This window comes from Ascaphus truei, unplaced genomic scaffold (assembly GCF_040206685.1).
Source record: "Ascaphus truei isolate aAscTru1 unplaced genomic scaffold, aAscTru1.hap1 HAP1_SCAFFOLD_541, whole genome shotgun sequence".
NCBI classification, from domain to species: Eukaryota; Metazoa; Chordata; class Amphibia; order Anura; family Ascaphidae; genus Ascaphus; species Ascaphus truei.
Window position 1 is genome coordinate 105,039 of NW_027456872.1, and position 18,392 is coordinate 123,430.

Below are 18,392 nucleotides of genomic sequence, written 5' to 3' on the forward strand. Positions count from 1 at the left end.
GGTTTCATGGCAGGATGTCACTCAATAGCATTCTGAGTGCATACAGGTGAGTGATTCAGTGATTCAGTGAGTGAGTGAAATAGTGAGTCTCTGTGTTTTAATGCTTCATTTATGAAAGGATATCACAAAAAAAAAAACTCACCCAAGGTCATCCCCAGATAGAGGTATACAGGTAAGTACAAGTAAGGGCATTCCAATGATAGGAAGTAGAAGCAGTGTGTACGTATATTTTTATTGCTATTGCGCCAACTGTTTATGCAGCGCTTAAAAAAATTACAACACAAGGATAATAAAGTACTAACAATGGAAATAAGAGCAACAAGAAATCGACAACGTGAGGCAAAGGGAGACCCTGTCATGACAAGCTTACACTTTGTCATTGGTGGGCAACAAACGGCCCTCAAGGGCTTCACCTGTGGCCCCCAACCTCTTTATTTACATTTATAAATAATTGAATGCAATACTCCTTGATAAAGTGTATGTTCACACGAAACGCGTAGGAGGGTGTTAACCTCCACTTTTAGATAGATTAAATAAAGAAGATTTTTTATAATACATTTGCTTGGGACCCACTTTGGCGGTGCGCTGTTTTTTTTCTCTTTTTCGAGATGTTTCAGGAGACCAGAAGTAGATACACATCAGAAGAGCAGCAGCATTTTGAATTGATTGTAAAAGAGAGAAGTGTGAGGCATTGGTCACACTGGAACCAGTTTGACTGGTTAACTCAGTTTAGGAACACTTTACTCCCTAAAGTGCAAAGCTCTATGACAGGCTCAGACAATCCTATTTTGGTATCTAATGTAGGATGACCTCCTGACTATCGCTTATTAGGGATAAGGTCACACAGTCCTGGGTGTATATCTAATGCAGGATGTCCTCCTGACTGCAGATTACCTGCTAAATGGCAGTGCTGATGTCACAGGTCACACCCAAAAAGTCAGTCAACAATGCTGACCAAAGCCGTTGCCATTAGTGATTGACTCGCCAAGAGAAAGTAGCTTGGTGGCCATCTTCGAAGACAAGAAATGCCCACTTTCTATAAATCCATTTTCTCTGTAACCAAAGGATCCTCCACCCGCCGCCACTAAGAACCCTCCCCAAAAAATCAGAGGGCATGAGGATGTATAGGATATAAACGGTATAAGAACATTTGAAAGAGTAACAAAAGAACCTGTCAGAAGTGGGATTTGAACCCACACCTCCTTACAGAGACCAGAACACCCACTGACATGGGAAGATATCAAGCTTGAGTCTGGCGCCTTAGACCACTCGGCCATCCTGACAACTTGGAGTCTTGTGCTCAGTAGAAGTGACTGATTGACTACGCACCCCTGGTCTGTGAGAGGCGGAAAGAGAGTTACTGAATACGATCATTGTATTGTATGTGAGTGATTGACTGGGTGCCTGTGAGAGAATGGGTAAATGTCCAGAAGGCTGAGTGAATGGTTTCATGGCAGGATGTCACTCAATAGCATTCTGAGTGCATACAGGTGAGTGATTCAGTGATTCAGTGAGTGAGTGAAATAGTGAGTCTCTGTGTTTTAATGCTTCATTTATGAAAGGATATCACAAAAAAAAAAACTCAGCCAAGGTCATCCCCAGATAGAGGTATACAGGTAAGTACAAGTAAGGGCATTCCAATGATAGGAAGTAGAAGCAGTGTGTACGTATATTTTTATTTCTATTGCGCCAACTGTTTATGCAGCGCTTAAAAAAATTACAACACAAGGATAATAAAGTACTAACAATGGAAATAAGAGCAACAAGAAATCGACAACGTGAGGCAAAGTGAGACCCTGTCATGACAAGCTTACACTTTGTCATTGGTGGGCAACAAACGGCCCTCAAGGGCTTCACCTGTGGCCCCCAACCTCTTTATTTACATTTATAAATAATTGAATGCAATACTCCTTGATAAAGTGTATGTTCACACGAAATGCGTAGGAGGGTGTTAACCTCCACTTTTAGATAGATTAAATAAAGAAGATTTTTTACAATACATTTGCTTGGGACCCACTTTGGTGGTGCGCTGTTTTTTTCCTCTTTTTCGAGATGTTTCAGGAGACCAGAAGTAGATACACATCAGAAGAGCAGCAGCATTTTGAATTGATTGTAAAAGAGAGAAGTGTGAGGCATTGGTCACACTGGAACCAGTTTGACTGGTTAACTCAGTTTAGGAACACTTTACTCCCTAAAGTGCAAAGCTCTATGACAGGCTCAGACAATCCTATTTTGTTATCTAATGTAGGATGACCTCCTGATTATCGCTTATTAGGGATAAGGTCACACATTCCTGGGTGTATATCAAATGCAGGATGTCCTCCTGACTGCAGATTACCTGCTAAATGGCAGTGCTGATGTCACAGGTCACACCCAAAAAGTCAGTCAGCAATGCTGACCAAAGCCGTCACCATTAGTGATTGACTCGCCAAGAGAAAGTAGCTTGGTGGCCATCTTCGAAGACAGGAAATGCCCACTTTCTATAAATCCATTTTCTCTGTAACCAAAGGATCCTCCACCCGCCGCCACCACTAAGAACCCTCCCCAAAAAATCAGAGGGCATGAGGATGTATAGGATATAAACGGTATAAGAACATTTGAAAGAGTAACAAAAGAACATGTCAGAAGTGGGATTTGAACCCACGCCTCCATACAGAGACCAGAACACCCACTGACATGGGAAGATATCAAGCTTGAGTCTGGCGCCTTAGACCACTCGGCCATCCTGACAACTTGGAGTCTTGTGCTCAGTAGAAGTGACTGATTGACTACACACCCCTGGTCTGTGAGAGGCGGAAAGAGAGTTACTGAATACGATCATTGTATTGTATGTGAGTGATTGACTGGGTGCCTGTGAGAGAATGGGTAAATGTCCAGAAGGCTGAGTGAATGGTTTCAAGGCAGGATGTCACTCAATAGCATTCTGAGTGCATACAGGTGAGTGATTCAGTGAGTGAGTGAATGGCAGAATGTATCTTTGAGTGAAATAGTGAGTCTCTGTGTTTTAATGCTTCATTTATGAAAGGATATCACAAAAAAAAACTCAGCCAAGGTCATCCCCAGATAGAGGTATACAGGTAAGTACAAGTAAGGGCATTCCAATGATAGGAAGTAGAAGCAGTGTGTACGTATATTTTTATTTCTATTGCGCCAACTGTTTATGCAGCGCTTAAAAAAATTACAACACAAGGATAATAAAGTACTAAAAATGGAAATAAGAGCAACAAGAAATCGACAACGTGAGGCAAAGGGAGACCCTGTCATGACAAGCTTACACTTTGTCATTGGTGGGCAACAAACGGCCCTCAAGGGCTTCACCTGTGGCCCCCAACCTCTTTATTTACATTTATAAATAATTGAATGCAATACTCCTTGATAAAGTGTATGTTCACACGAAACGCGTAGGAGGGTGTTAACCTCCACTTTTAGATAGATTAAATAAAGAAGATTTTTTACAATACATTTGCTTGGGACCCACTTTGGCGGTGCGCTGTTTTTTTTCTCTTTTTCGAGATGTTTCAGGAGACCAGAAGTAGATACACATCAGAAGAGCAGCAGCATTTTGAATTGATTGTAAAAGAGAGAAGTGTGAGGCATTGGTCACACTGGAACCAGTTTGACTGGTTAACTCAGTTTAGGAACACTTTACTCCCTAAAGTGCAAAGCTCTATGACAGGCTCAGACAATCCTATTTTGGTATCTAATGTAGGATGACCTCCTGACTATCGCTTATTAGGGATAAGGTCACACAGTCCTGGGTGTATATCTAATGCAGGATGTCCTCCTGACTGCAGATTACCTGCTAAATGGCAGTGCTGATGTCACAGGTCACACCCAAAAAGTCAGTCAACAATGCTGACCAAAGCCGTCGCCATTAGTGATTGACTCGCCAAGAGAAAGTAGCTTGGTGGCCATCTTCGAAGACAAGAAATGCCCACTTTCTATAAATCCATTTTCTCTGTAACCAAAGGATCCTCCACCCGCCGCCACTAAGAACCCTCCCCAAAAAATCAGAGGGCATGAGGATGTATAGGATATAAACGGTATAAGAACATTTGAAAGAGTAACAAAAGAACCTGTCAGAAGTGGGATTTGAACCCACGCCTCCATACAGAGACCAGAACACCCACTGACATGGGAAGATATCAAGCTTGAGTCTGGCACCTTAGACCACTCGGCCATCCTGACAACTTGGAGTCTTGTGCTCAGTAGAAGTGACTGATTGACTACGCACCCCTGGTCTGTGAGAGGCGGAAAGAGAGTTACTGAATACGATCATTGTATTGTATGTGAGTGATTGACTGGGTGCCTGTGAGAGAATGGGTAAATGTCCAGAAGGCTGAGTGAATGGTTTCATGGCAGGATGTCACTCAATAGCATTCTGAGTGCATACAGGTGAGTGATTCAGTGATTCAGTGAGTGAGTGAAATAGTGAGTCTCTGTGTTTTAATGCTTCATTTATGAAAGGATATCACAAAAAAAAAAACTCAGCGAAGGTCATCCCCAGATAGAGGTATACAGGTAAGTACAAGTAAGGGCATTCCAATGATAGGAAGTAGAAGCAGTGTGTACGTATATTTTTATTTCTATTGCGCCAACTGTTTATGCAGCGCTTAAAAAAATTACAACACAAGGATAATAAAGTACTAACAATGGAAATAAGAGCAACAAGAAATCGACAACGTGAGGCAAAGTGAGACCCTGTCATGACAAGCTTACACTTTGTCATTGGTGGGCAACAAACGGCCCTCAAGGGCTTCACCTGTGGCCCCCAACCTCTTTATTTACATTTATAAATAATTGAATGCAATACTCCTTGATAAAGTGTATGTTCACACGAAATGCGTAGGAGGGTGTTAACCTCCACTTTTAGATAGATTAAATAAAGAAGATTTTTTACAATACATTTGCTTGGGACCCACTTTGGTGGTGCGCTGTTTTTTTCCTCTTTTTCGAGATGTTTCAGGAGACCAGAAGTAGATACACATCAGAAGAGCAGCAGCATTTTGAATTGATTGTAAAAGAGAGAAGTGTGAGGCATTGGTCACACTGGAACCAGTTTGACTGGTTAACTCAGTTTAGGAACACTTTACTCCCTAAAGTGCAAAGCTCTATGACAGGCTCAGACAATCCTATTTTGTTATCTAATGTAGGATGACCTCCTGATTATCGCTTATTAGGGATAAGGTCACACATTCCTGGGTGTATATCAAATGCAGGATGTCCTCCTGACTGCAGATTACCTGCTAAATGGCAGTGCTGATGTCACAGGTCACACCCAAAAAGTCAGTCAGCAATGCTGACCAAAGCCGTCGCCATTAGTGATTGACTCGCCAAGAGAAAGTAGCTTGGTGGCCATCTTCGAAGACAGGAAATGCCCACTTTCTATAAATCCATTTTCTCTGTAACCAAAGGATCCTCCACCCGCCGCCACCACTAAGAACCCTCCCCAAAAAATCAGAGGGCATGAGGATGTATAGGATATAAACGGTATAAGAACATTTGAAAGAGTAACAAAAGAACATGTCAGAAGTGGGATTTGAACCCACGCCTCCATACAGAGACCAGAACACCCACTGACATGGGAAGATATCAAGCTTGAGTCTGGCGCCTTAGACCACTCGGCCATCCTGACAACTTGGAGTCTTGTGCTCAGTAGAAGTGACTGATTGACTACACACCCCTGGTCTGTGAGAGGCGGAAAGAGAGTTACTGAATACGATCATTGTATTGTATGTGAGTGATTGACTGGGTGCCTGTGAGAGAATGGGTAAATGTCCAGAAGGCTGAGTGAATGGTTTCAAGGCAGGATGTCACTCAATAGCATTCTGAGTGCATACAGGTGAGTGATTCAGTGAGTGAGTGAATGGCAGAATGTATCTTTGAGTGAAATAGTGAGTCTCTGTGTTTTAATGCTTCATTTATGAAAGGATATCACAAAAAAAAACTCAGCCAAGGTCATCCCCAGATAGAGGTATACAGGTAAGTACAAGTAAGGGCATTCCAATGATAGGAAGTAGAAGCAGTGTGTACGTATATTTTTATTTCTATTGCGCCAACTGTTTATGCAGCGCTTAAAAAAATTACAACACAAGGATAATAAAGTACTAAAAATGGAAATAAGAGCAACAAGAAATCGACAACGTGAGGCAAAGGGAGACCCTGTCATGACAAGCTTACACTTTGTCATTGGTGGGCAACAAACGGCCCTCAAGGGCTTCACCTGTGGCCCCCAACCTCTTTATTTACATTTATAAATAATTGAATGCAATACTCCTTGATAAAGTGTATGTTCACACGAAACGCGTAGGAGGGTGTTAACCTCCACTTTTAGATAGATTAAATAAAGAAGATTTTTTACAATACATTTGCTTGGGACCCACTTTGGCGGTGCGCTGTTTTTTTTCTCTTTTTCGAGATGTTTCAGGAGACCAGAAGTAGATACACATCAGAAGAGCAGCAGCATTTTGAATTGATTGTAAAAGAGAGAAGTGTGAGGCATTGGTCACACTGGAACCAGTTTGACTGGTTAACTCAGTTTAGGAACACTTTACTCCCTAAAGTGCAAAGCTCTATGACAGGCTCAGACAATCCTATTTTGGTATCTAATGTAGGATGACCTCCTGACTATCGCTTATTAGGGATAAGGTCACACAGTCCTGGGTGTATATCTAATGCAGGATGTCCTCCTGACTGCAGATTACCTGCTAAATGGCAGTGCTGATGTCACAGGTCACACCCAAAAAGTCAGTCAACAATGCTGACCAAAGCCGTCGCCATTAGTGATTGACTCGCCAAGAGAAAGTAGCTTGGTGGCCATCTTCGAAGACAAGAAATGCCCACTTTCTATAAATCCATTTTCTCTGTAACCAAAGGATCCTCCACCCGCCGCCACTAAGAACCCTCCCCAAAAAATCAGAGGGCATGAGGATGTATAGGATATAAACGGTATAAGAACATTTGAAAGAGTAACAAAAGAACCTGTCAGAAGTGGGATTTGAACCCACGCCTCCATACAGAGACCAGAACACCCACTGACATGGGAAGATATCAAGCTTGAGTCTGGCGCCTTAGACCACTCGGCCATCCTGACAACTTGGAGTCTTGTGCTCAGTAGAAGTGACTGATTGACTACGCACCCCTGGTCTGTGAGAGGCGGAAAGAGAGTTACTGAATACGATCATTGTATTGTATGTGAGTGATTGACTGGGTGCCTGTGAGAGAATGGGTAAATGTCCAGAAGGCTGAGTGAATGGTTTCATGGCAGGATGTCACTCAATAGCATTCTGAGTGCATACAGGTGAGTGATTCAGTGATTCAGTGAGTGAGTGAAATAGTGAGTCTCTGTGTTTTAATGCTTCATTTATGAAAGGATATCACAAAAAAAAAAACTCAGCCAAGGTCATCCCCAGATAGAGGTATACAGGTAAGTACAAGTAAGGGCATTCCAATGATAGGAAGTAGAAGCAGTGTGTACGTATATTTTTATTTCTATTGCGCCAACTGTTTATGCAGCGCTTAAAAAAATTACAACACAAGGATAATAAAGTACTAACAATGGAAATAAGAGCAACAAGAAATCGACAACGTGAGGCAAAGTGAGACCCTGTCATGACAAGCTTACACTTTGTCATTGGTGGGCAACAAACGGCCCTCAAGGGCTTCACCTGTGGCCCCCAACCTCTTTATTTACATTTATAAATAATTGAATGCAATACTCCTTGATAAAGTGTATGTTCACACGAAATGCGTAGGAGGGTGTTAACCTCCACTTTTAGATAGATTAAATAAAGAAGATTTTTTACAATACATTTGCTTGGGACCCACTTTGGTGGTGCGCTGTTTTTTTCCTCTTTTTCGAGATGTTTCAGGAGACCAGAAGTAGATACACATCAGAAGAGCAGCAGCATTTTGAATTGATTGTAAAAGAGAGAAGTGTGAGGCATTGGTCACACTGGAACCAGTTTGACTGGTTAACTCAGTTTAGGAACACTTTACTCCCTAAAGTGCAAAGCTCTATGACAGGCTCAGACAATCCTAGTTTGTTATCTAATGTAGGATGACCTCCTGATTATCGCTTATTAGGGATAAGGTCACACATTCCTGGGTGTATATCTAATGCAGGATGTCCTCCTGACTGCAGATTACCTGCTAAATGGCAGTGCTGATGTCACAGGTCACACCCAAAAAGTCAGTCAGCAATGCTGACCAAAGCCGTCGCCATTAGTGATTGACTCGCCAAGAGAAAGTAGCTTGGTGGCCATCTTCGAAGACAGGAAATGCCCACTTTCTATAAATCCATTTTCTCTGTAACCAAAGGATCCTCCACCCGCCGCCACTAAGAACCCTCCCCAAAAAATCAGAGGGCATGAGGATGTATAGGATATAAACGGTATAAGAACATTTGAAAGAGTAACAAAAGAACCTGTCAGAAGTGGGATTTGAACCCACGCTCCATACAGAGACCAGAACACCCACTGACATGGGAAGATATCAAGCTTGAGTCTGGCGCCTTAGACCACTCGGCCATCCTGACAACTTGGAGTCTTGTGCTCAGTAGAAGTGACTGATTGACTACGCACCCCTGGTCTGTGAGAGGCGGAAAGAGAGTTACTGAATACGATCATTGTATTGTATGTGAGTGATTGACTGGGTGCCTGTGAGAGAATGGGTAAATGTCCAGAAGGCTGAGTGAATGGTTTCATGGCAGGATGTCACTCAATAGCATTCTGAGTGCATACAGGTGAGTGATTCAGTGATTCAGTGAGTGAGTGAAATAGTGAGTCTCTGTGTTTTAATGCTTCATTTATGAAAGGATATCACAAAAAAAAAAACTCAGCCAAGGTCATCCCCAGATAGAGGTATACAGGTAAGTACAAGTAAGGGCATTCCAATGATAGGAAGTAGAAGCAGTGTGTACGTATATTTTTATTTCTATTGCGCCAACTGTTTATGCAGCGCTTAAAAAAATTACAACACAAGGATAATAAAGTACTAACAATGGAAATAAGAGCAACAAGAAATCGACAACGTGAGGCAAAGTGAGACCCTGTCATGACAAGCTTACACTTTGTCATTGGTGGGCAACAAACGGCCCTCAAGGGCTTCACCTGTGGCCCCCAACCTCTTTATTTACATTTATAAATAATTGAATGCAATACTCCTTGATAAAGTGTATGTTCACACGAAATGCGTAGGAGGGTGTTAACCTCCACTTTTAGATAGATTAAATAAAGAAGATTTTTTACAATACATTTGCTTGGGACCCACTTTGGTGGTGCGCTGTTTTTTTCCTCTTTTTCGAGATGTTTCAGGAGACCAGAAGTAGATACACATCAGAAGAGCAGCAGCATTTTGAATTGATTGTAAAAGAGAGAAGTGTGAGGCATTGGTCACACTGGAACCAGTTTGACTGGTTAACTCAGTTTAGGAACACTTTACTCCCTAAAGTGCAAAGCTCTATGACAGGCTCAGACAATCCTAGTTTGTTATCTAATGTAGGATGACCTCCTGATTATCGCTTATTAGGGATAAGGTCACACATTCCTGGGTGTATATCTAATGCAGGATGTCCTCCTGACTGCAGATTACCTGCTAAATGGCAGTGCTGATGTCACAGGTCACACCCAAAAAGTCAGTCAGCAATGCTGACCAAAGCCGTCGCCATTAGTGATTGACTCGCCAAGAGAAAGTAGCTTGGTGGCCATCTTCGAAGACAGGAAATGCCCACTTTCTATAAATCCATTTTCTCTGTAACCAAAGGATCCTCCACCCGCCGCCACCACTAAGAACCCTCCCCAAAAAATCAGAGGGCATGAGGATGTATAGGATATAAACGGTATAAGAACATTTGAAAGAGTAACAAAAGAACATGTCAGAAGTGGGATTTGAACCCACGCCTCCATACAGAGACCAGAACACCCACTGACATGGGAAGATATCAAGCTTGAGTCTGGCGCCTTAGACCACTCGCCCATCCTGACAACTTGGAGTCTTGTGCTCAGTAGAAGTGACTGATTGACTACACACCCCTGGTCTGTGAGAGGCGGAAAGAGAGTTACTGAATACGATCATTGTATTGTATGTGAGTGATTGACTGGGTGCCTGTGAGAGAATGGGTAAATGTCCAGAAGGCTGAGTGAATGGTTTCATGGCAGGATGTCACTCAATAGCATTCTGAGTGCATACAGGTGAGTGATTCAGTGAGTGAGTGAATGGCAGAATGTATCTTTGAGTGAAATAGTGAGTCTCTGTGTTTTAATGCTTCATTTATGAAAGGATATCACAAAAAAAAACTCAGCCAAGGTCATCCCCAGATAGAGGTATACAGGTAAGTACAAGTAAGGGCATTCCAATGATAGGAAGTAGAAGCAGTGTGTACGTATATTTTTATTTCTATTGCGCCAACTGTTTATGCAGCGCTTAAAAAAATTACAACACAAGGATAATAAAGTACTAAAAATGGAAATAAGAGCAACAAGAAATCGACAACGTGAGGCAAAGGGAGACCCTGTCATGACAAGCTTACACTTTGTCATTGGTGGGCAACAAACGGCCCTCAAGGGCTTCACCTGTGGCCCCCAACCTCTTTATTTACATTTATAAATAATTGAATGCAATACTCCTTGATAAAGTGTATGTTCACACGAAACGCGTAGGAGGGTGTTAACCTCCACTTTTAGATAGATTAAATAAAGAAGATTTTTTACAATACATTTGCTTGGGACCCACTTTGGCGGTGCGCTGTTTTTTTTCTCTTTTTCGAGATGTTTCAGGAGACCAGAAGTAGATACACATCAGAAGAGCAGCAGCATTTTGAATTGATTGTAAAAGAGAGAAGTGTGAGGCATTGGTCACACTGGAACCAGTTTGACTGGTTAACTCAGTTTAGGAACACTTTACTCCCTAAAGTGCAAAGCTCTATGACAGGCTCAGACAATCCTATTTTGGTATCTAATGTAGGATGACCTCCTGACTATCGCTTATTAGGGATAAGGTCACACAGTCCTGGGTGTATATCTAATGCAGGATGTCCTCCTGACTGCAGATTACCTGCTAAATGGCAGTGCTGATGTCACAGGTCACACCCAAAAAGTCAGTCAACAATGCTGACCAAAGCCGTCGCCATTAGTGATTGACTCGCCAAGAGAAAGTAGCTTGGTGGCCATCTTCGAAGACAAGAAATGCCCACTTTCTATAAATCCATTTTCTCTGTAACCAAAGGATCCTCCACCCGCCGCCACTAAGAACCCTCCCCAAAAAATCAGAGGGCATGAGGATGTATAGGATATAAACGGTATAAGAACATTTGAAAGAGTAACAAAAGAACCTGTCAGAAGTGGGATTTGAACCCACGCCTCCATACAGAGACCAGAACACCCACTGACATGGGAAGATATCAAGCTTGAGTCTGGCGCCTTAGACCACTCGGCCATCCTGACAACTTGGAGTCTTGTGCTCAGTAGAAGTGACTGATTGACTACGCACCCCTGGTCTGTGAGAGGCGGAAAGAGAGTTACTGAATACGATCATTGTATTGTATGTGAGTGATTGACTGGGTGCCTGTGAGAGAATGGGTAAATGTCCAGAAGGCTGAGTGAATGGTTTCATGGCAGGATGTCACTCAATAGCATTCTGAGTGCATACAGGTGAGTGATTCAGTGAGTGAGTGAATGGCAGAATGTATCTTTGAGTGAAATAGTGAGTCTCTGTGTTTTAATGCTTCATTTATGAAAGGATATCACAAAAAAAAACTCAGCCAAGGTCATCCCCAGATAGAGGTATACAGGTAAGTACAAGTAAGGGCATTCCAATGATAGGAAGTAGAAGCAGTGTGTACGTATATTTTTATTTCTATTGCGCCAACTGTTTATGCAGCGCTTAAAAAAATTACAACACAAGGATAATAAAGTACTAACAATGGAAATAAGAGCAACAAGAAATCGACAACGTGAGGCAAAGTGAGACCCTGTCATGACAAGCTTACACTTTGTCATTGGTGGGCAACAAACGGCCCTCAAGGGCTTCACCTGTGGCCCCCAACCTCTTTATTTACATTTATAAATAATTGAATGCAATACTCCTTGATAAAGTGTATGTTCACACGAAATGCGTAGGAGGGTGTTAACCTCCACTTTTAGATAGATTAAATAAAGAAGATTTTTTACAATACATTTGCTTGGGACCCACTTTGGTGGTGCGCTGTTTTTTTCCTCTTTTTCGAGATGTTTCAGGAGACCAGAAGTAGATACACATCAGAAGAGCAGCAGCATTTTGAATTGATTGTAAAAGAGAGAAGTGTGAGGCATTGGTCACACTGGAACCAGTTTGACTGGTTAACTCAGTTTAGGAACACTTTACTCCCTAAAGTGCAAAGCTCTATGACAGGCTCAGACAATCCTATTTTGTTATCTAATGTAGGATGACCTCCTGATTATCGCTTATTAGGGATAAGGTCACACATTCCTGGGTGTATATCTAATGCAGGATGTCCTCCTGACTGCAGATTACCTGCTAAATGGCAGTGCTGATGTCACAGGTCACACCCAAAAAGTCAGTCAGCAATGCTGACCAAAGCCGTCGCCATTAGTGATTGACTCGCCAAGAGAAAGTAGCTTGGTGGCCATCTTCGAAGACAGGAAATGCCCACTTTCTATAAATCCATTTTCTCTGTAACCAAAGGATCCTCCACCCGCCGCCACCACTAAGAACCCTCCCCAAAAAATCAGAGGGCATGAGGATGTATAGGATATAAACGGTATAAGAACATTTGAAAGAGTAACAAAAGAACATGTCAGAAGTGGGATTTGAACCCACGCCTCCATACAGAGACCAGAACACCCACTGACATGGGAAGATATCAAGCTTGAGTCTGGCGCCTTAGACCACTCGGCCATCCTGACAACTTGGAGTCTTGAGCTCAGTAGAAGTGACTGATTGACTACACACCCCTGGTCTGTGAGAGGCGGAAAGAGAGTTACTGAATACGATCATTGTATTGTATGTGAGTGATTGACTGGGTGCCTGTGAGAGAATGGGTAAATGTCCAGAAGGCTGAGTGAATGGTTTCATGGCAGGATGTCACTCAATAGCATTCTGAGTGCATACAGGTGAGTGATTCAGTGAGTGAGTGAATGGCAGAATGTATCTTTGAGTGAAATAGTGAGTCTCTGTGTTTTAATGCTTCATTTATGAAAGGATATCACAAAAAAAAACTCAGCCAAGGTCATCCCCAGATAGAGGTATACAGGTAAGTACAAGTAAGGGCATTCCAATGATAGGAAGTAGAAGCAGTGTGTACGTATATTTTTATTTCTATTGCGCCAACTGTTTATGCAGCGCTTAAAAAAATTACAACACAAGGATAATAAAGTACTAACAATGGAAATAAGAGCAACAAGAAATCGACAACGTGAGGCAAATGGAGACCCTGCCATGACAAGCTTACACTTTGTCATTGGTGGGCAACAAACGGCCCTCAAGGGCTTCACCTGTGGCCCCCAACCTCTTTATTTACATTTATAAATAATTGAATGCAATACTCCTTGATAAAGTGTATGTTCACACGAAATGCGTAGGAGGGTGTTAACCTCCACTTTTAGATAGATTAAATAAAGAAGATTTTTTACAATACATTTGCTTGGGACCCACTTTGGTGGTGCGCTGTTTTTTTCCTCTTTTTCGAGATGTTTCAGGAGACCAGAAGTAGATACACATCAGAAGAGCAGCAGCATTTTGAATTGATTGTAAAAGAGAGAAGTGTGAGGCATTGGTCACACTGGAACCAGTTTGACTGGTTAACTCAGTTTAGGAACACTTTACTCCCTAAAGTGCAAAGCTCTATGACAGGCTCAGACAATCCTAGTTTGTTATCTAATGTAGGATGACCTCCTGATTATCGCTTATTAGGGATAAGGTCACACATTCCTGGGTGTATATCTAATGCAGGATGTCCTCCTGACTGCAGATTACCTGCTAAATGGCAGTGCTGATGTCACAGGTCACACCCAAAAAGTCAGTCAGCAATGCTGACCAAAGCCGTCGCCATTAGTGATTGACTCGCCAAGAGAAAGTAGCTTGGTGGCCATCTTCGAAGACAGGAAATGCCCATTTTCTCTGTAACCAAAGGATCCTCCACCCGCCGCCACCACTAAGAACCCTCCCCAAAAAATCAGAGGGCATGAGGATGTATAGGATATAAACGGTATAAGAACATTTGAAAGAGTAACAAAAGAACATGTCAGAAGTGGGATTTGAACCCACGCCTCCATACAGAGACCAGAACACCCACTGACATGGGAAGATATCAAGCTTGAGTCTGGCGCCTTAGACCACTCGGCCATCCTGACAACTTGGAGTCTTGTGCTCAGTAGAAGTGACTGATTGACTACACACCCCTGGTCTGTGAGAGGCGGAAAGAGAGTTACTGAATACGATCATTGTATTGTATGTGAGTGATTGACTGGGTGCCTGTGAGAGAATGGGTAAATGTCCAGAAGGCTGAGTGAATGGTTTCATGGCAGGATGTCACTCAATAGCATTCTGAGTGCATACAGGTGAGTGATTCAGTGAGTGAGTGAATGGCAGAATGTATCTTTGAGTGAAATGGTGAGTCTCTGTGTTTTAATGCTTCATTTATGAAAGGATATCACAAAAAAAAACTCAGCCAAGGTCATCCCCAGATAGAGGTATACAGGTAAGTACAAGTAAGGGCATTCCAATGATAGGAAGTAGAAGCAGTGTGTACGTATATTTTTATTTCTATTGCGCCAACTGTTTATGCAGCGCTTAAAAAAATTACAACACAAGGATAATAAAGTACTAACAATGGAAATAAGAGCAACAAGAAATCGACAACGTGAGGCAAAGGGAGACCCTGTCATGACAAGCTTACACTTTGTCATTGGTGGGCAACAAACGGCCCTCAAGGGCTTCACCTGTGGCCCCCAACCTCTTTATTTACATTTATAAATAATTGAATGCAATACTCCTTGATAAAGTGTATGTTCACACGAAACGCGTAGGAGGGTGTTAACCTCCACTTTTAGATAGATTAAATAAAGAAGATTTTTTACAATACATTTGCTTGGGACCCACTTTGGCGGTGCACTGTTTTTTTTCTCTTTTTCGAGATGTTTCAGGAGACCAGAAGTAGATACACATCAGAAGAGCAGCAGCATTTTGAATTGATTGTAAAAGAGAGAAGTGTGAGGCATTGGTCACACTGGAACCAGTTTGACTGGTTAACTCAGTTTAGGAACACTTTACTCCCTAAAGTGCAAAGCTCTATGACAGGCTCAGACAATCCTATTTTGTTATCTAATGTAGGATGACCTCCTGACTATCGCTTATTAGGGATAAGGTCACACAGTCCTGGGTGTATATCTAATGCAGGATGTCCTCCTGACTGCAGATTACCTGCTAAATGGCAGTGCTGATGTCACATGTCACACCCAAAAAGTCAGTCAGCAATGCTGACCAAAGCCGTCGCCATTAGTGATTGACTCGCCAAGAGAAAGTAGCTTGGTGGCCATCTTCGAAGACAGGAAATGCCCACTTTCTATAAATCCATTTTCTCTGTAACCAAAGGATCCTCCACCCGCCGCCACTAAGAACCCTCCCCAAAAAATCAGAGGGCATGAGGATGTATAGGATATTAGCGGTATAAGAACATTGGAAAGAGTAACAAAAGAACATGTCAGAAGTGGGATTTGAACCCACGCCTCCATACAGAGACCAGAACACCCACTGACATGGGAAGATATCAAGCTTGAGTCTGGCGCCTTAGACCACTCGGCCATCCTGACAACTTGGAGTCTTGTGCTCAGTAGAAGTGACTGATTGACTACGCACCCCTGGTCTGTGAGAGGCGGAAAGAGAGTTACTGAATACGATCATTGTATTGTATGTGAGTGATTGACTGGGTGCCTGTGAGAGAATGGGTAAATGTCCAGAAGGCTGAGTGAATGGTTTCATGGCAGGATGTCACTCAATAGCATTCTGAGTGCATACAGGTGAGTGATTCAGTGATTCAGTGAGTGAGTGAAATAGTGAGTCTCTGTGTTTTAATGCTTCATTTATGAAAGGATATCACAAAAAAAAAAACTCAGCCAAGGTCATCCCCAGATAGAGGTATACAGGTAAGTACAAGTAAGGGCATTCCAATGATAGGAAGTAGAAGCAGTGTGTACGTATATTTTTATTTCTATTGCGCCAACTGTTTATGCAGCGCTTAAAAAAATTACAACACAAGGATAATAAAGTACTAACAATGGAAATAAGAGCAACAAGAAATCGACAACGTGAGGCAAAGTGAGACCCTGTCATGACAAGCTTACACTTTGTCATTGGTGGGCAACAAACGGCCCTCAAGGGCTTCACCTGTGGCCCCCAACCTCTTTATTTACATTTATAAATAATTGAATGCAATACTCCTTGATAAAGTGTATGTTCACACGAAACGCGTAGGAGGGTGTTAACCTCCACTTTTAGATAGATTAAATAAAGAAGATTTTTTACAATACATTTGCTTGGGACCCACTTTGGTGGTGCGCTGTTTTTTTCCTCTTTTTCGAGATGTTTCAGGAGACCAGAAGTAGATACACATCAGAAGAGCAGCAGCATTTTGAATTGATTGTAAAAGAGAGAAGTGTGAGGCATTGGTCACACTGGAACCAGTTTGACTGGTTAACTCAGTTTAGGAACACTTTACTCCCTAAAGTGCAAAGCTCTATGACAGGCTCAGACAATCCTATTTTGTTATCTAATGTAGGATGACCTCCTGATTATCGCTTATTAGGGATAAGGTCACACATTCCTGGGTGTATATCTAATGCAGGATGTCCTCCTGACTGCAGATTACCTGCTAAATGGCAGTGCTGATGTCACAGGTCACACCCAAAAAGTCAGTCAGCAATGCTGACCAAAGCCGTCGCCATTAGTGATTGACTCGCCAAGAGAAAGTAGCTTGGTGGCCATCTTCGAAGACAGGAAATGCCCACTTTCTATAAATCCATTTTCTCTGTAACCAAAGGATCCTCCACCCGCCGCCACTAAGAACCCTCCCCAAAAAATCAGAGGGCATGAGGATGTATAGGATATAAACGGTATAAGAACATTTGAAAGAGTAACAAAAGAACCTGTCAGAAGTGGGATTTGAACCCACGCCTCCATACAGAGACCAGAACACCCACTGACATGGGAAGATATCAAGCTTGAGTCTGGCGCCTTAGACCACTCGGCCATCCTGACAACTTGGAGTCTTGTGCTCAGTAGAAGTGACTGATTGACTACGCACCCCTGGTCTGTGAGAGGCGGAAAGAGAGTTACTGAATACGATCATTGTATTGTATGTGAGTGATTGACTGGGTGCCTGTGAGAGAATGGGTAAATGTCCAGAAGGCTGAGTGAATGGTTTCATGGCAGGATGTCACTCAATAGCATTCTGAGTGCATACAGGTGAGTGATTCAGTGATTCAGTGAGTGAGTGAAATAGTGAGTCTCTGTGTTTTAATGCTTCATTTATGAAAGGATATCACAAAAAAAAAAACTCAGCCAAGGTCATCCCCAGATAGAGGTATACAGGTAAGTACAAGTAAGGGCATTCCAATGATAGGAAGTAGAAGCAGTGTGTACGTATATTTTTATTTCTATTGCGCCAACTGTTTATGCAGCGCTTAAAAAAATTACAACACAAGGATAATAAAGTACTAACAATGGAAATAAGAGCAACAAGAAATCGACAACGTGAGGCAAAGTGAGACCCTGTCATGACAAGCTTACACTTTGTCATTGGTGGGCAACAAACGGCCCTCAAGGGCTTCACCTGTGGCCCCCAACCTCTTTATTTACATTTATAAATAATTGAATGCAATACTCCTTGATAAAGTGTATGTTCACACGAAACGCGTAGGAGGGTGTTAACCTCCACTTTTAGATAGATTAAATAAAGAAGATTTTTTACAATACATTTGCTTGGGACCCACTTTGGTGGTGCGCTTTTTTTTCCCCTCTTTTTCGAGATGTTTCAGGAGACCAGAAGTAGATACACATCAGAAGAGCAGCAGCATTTTGAATTGATTGTAAAAGAGAGAAGTGTGAGGCATTGGTCACACTGGAACCAGTTTGACTGGTTAACTCAGTTTAGGAACACTTTACTCCCTAAAGTGCAAAGCTCTATGACAGGCTCAGACAATCCTATTTTGTTATCTAATGTAGGATGACCTCCTGATTATCGCTTATTAGGGATAAGGTCACACATTCCTGGGTGTATATCTAATGCAGGATGTCCTCCTGACTGCAGATTACCTGCTAAATGGCAGTGCTGATGTCACAGGTCACACCCAAAAAGTCAGTCAGCAATGCTGACCAAAGCCGTCGCCATTAGTGATTGA

The 18,392-nt window shown here is 42.3% G+C and overlaps 12 non-coding genes across 12 annotated transcripts; all 12 read right to left on the reverse strand.

Moving 5' to 3' along the window:
* Nucleotides 1–1,172: 1,172 nt before the first annotated feature.
* On the reverse strand, nt 1,173–1,283 carry TRNAL-CAA (transfer RNA leucine (anticodon CAA)). The gene is made up of 2 exons: nt 1,246–1,283; nt 1,173–1,218 (listed from the first exon to the last, which is right to left on the reverse strand). It is a non-coding gene; the product is annotated as a tRNA-Leu (tRNA).
* A 1,336-nt stretch (nt 1,284–2,619) lies between these two features.
* On the reverse strand, nt 2,620–2,730 carry TRNAL-CAA (transfer RNA leucine (anticodon CAA)). Its single transcript has 2 exons — nt 2,693–2,730; nt 2,620–2,665 (listed from the first exon to the last, which is right to left on the reverse strand). It is a non-coding gene; the product is annotated as a tRNA-Leu (tRNA).
* Nucleotides 2,731–4,077: 1,347 nt separating this feature from the next.
* Nucleotides 4,078–4,188, reverse strand: TRNAL-CAA (transfer RNA leucine (anticodon CAA)). Its single transcript has 2 exons — nt 4,151–4,188; nt 4,078–4,123 (listed from the first exon to the last, which is right to left on the reverse strand). It is a non-coding gene; the product is annotated as a tRNA-Leu (tRNA).
* A 1,336-nt stretch (nt 4,189–5,524) lies between these two features.
* On the reverse strand, nt 5,525–5,635 carry TRNAL-CAA (transfer RNA leucine (anticodon CAA)). The gene is made up of 2 exons: nt 5,598–5,635; nt 5,525–5,570 (listed from the first exon to the last, which is right to left on the reverse strand). It is a non-coding gene; the product is annotated as a tRNA-Leu (tRNA).
* Nucleotides 5,636–6,982: 1,347 nt separating this feature from the next.
* On the reverse strand, nt 6,983–7,093 carry TRNAL-CAA (transfer RNA leucine (anticodon CAA)). Its single transcript has 2 exons — nt 7,056–7,093; nt 6,983–7,028 (listed from the first exon to the last, which is right to left on the reverse strand). It is a non-coding gene; the product is annotated as a tRNA-Leu (tRNA).
* A 1,333-nt stretch (nt 7,094–8,426) lies between these two features.
* Nucleotides 8,427–8,536, reverse strand: TRNAL-CAA (transfer RNA leucine (anticodon CAA)). Its single transcript has 2 exons — nt 8,499–8,536; nt 8,427–8,471 (listed from the first exon to the last, which is right to left on the reverse strand). It is a non-coding gene; the product is annotated as a tRNA-Leu (tRNA).
* A 1,336-nt stretch (nt 8,537–9,872) lies between these two features.
* TRNAL-CAA (transfer RNA leucine (anticodon CAA)) lies at nt 9,873–9,983 on the reverse strand. Its single transcript has 2 exons — nt 9,946–9,983; nt 9,873–9,918 (listed from the first exon to the last, which is right to left on the reverse strand). It is a non-coding gene; the product is annotated as a tRNA-Leu (tRNA).
* Nucleotides 9,984–11,330: 1,347 nt separating this feature from the next.
* On the reverse strand, nt 11,331–11,441 carry TRNAL-CAA (transfer RNA leucine (anticodon CAA)). The gene is made up of 2 exons: nt 11,404–11,441; nt 11,331–11,376 (listed from the first exon to the last, which is right to left on the reverse strand). It is a non-coding gene; the product is annotated as a tRNA-Leu (tRNA).
* A 1,350-nt stretch (nt 11,442–12,791) lies between these two features.
* Nucleotides 12,792–12,902, reverse strand: TRNAL-CAA (transfer RNA leucine (anticodon CAA)). Its single transcript has 2 exons — nt 12,865–12,902; nt 12,792–12,837 (listed from the first exon to the last, which is right to left on the reverse strand). It is a non-coding gene; the product is annotated as a tRNA-Leu (tRNA).
* A 1,335-nt stretch (nt 12,903–14,237) lies between these two features.
* Nucleotides 14,238–14,348, reverse strand: TRNAL-CAA (transfer RNA leucine (anticodon CAA)). The gene is made up of 2 exons: nt 14,311–14,348; nt 14,238–14,283 (listed from the first exon to the last, which is right to left on the reverse strand). It is a non-coding gene; the product is annotated as a tRNA-Leu (tRNA).
* Nucleotides 14,349–15,695: 1,347 nt separating this feature from the next.
* Nucleotides 15,696–15,806, reverse strand: TRNAL-CAA (transfer RNA leucine (anticodon CAA)). The gene is made up of 2 exons: nt 15,769–15,806; nt 15,696–15,741 (listed from the first exon to the last, which is right to left on the reverse strand). It is a non-coding gene; the product is annotated as a tRNA-Leu (tRNA).
* Nucleotides 15,807–17,139: 1,333 nt separating this feature from the next.
* TRNAL-CAA (transfer RNA leucine (anticodon CAA)) lies at nt 17,140–17,250 on the reverse strand. Its single transcript has 2 exons — nt 17,213–17,250; nt 17,140–17,185 (listed from the first exon to the last, which is right to left on the reverse strand). It is a non-coding gene; the product is annotated as a tRNA-Leu (tRNA).
* Between the last annotated feature and the right edge of the window lie 1,142 nt (nt 17,251–18,392).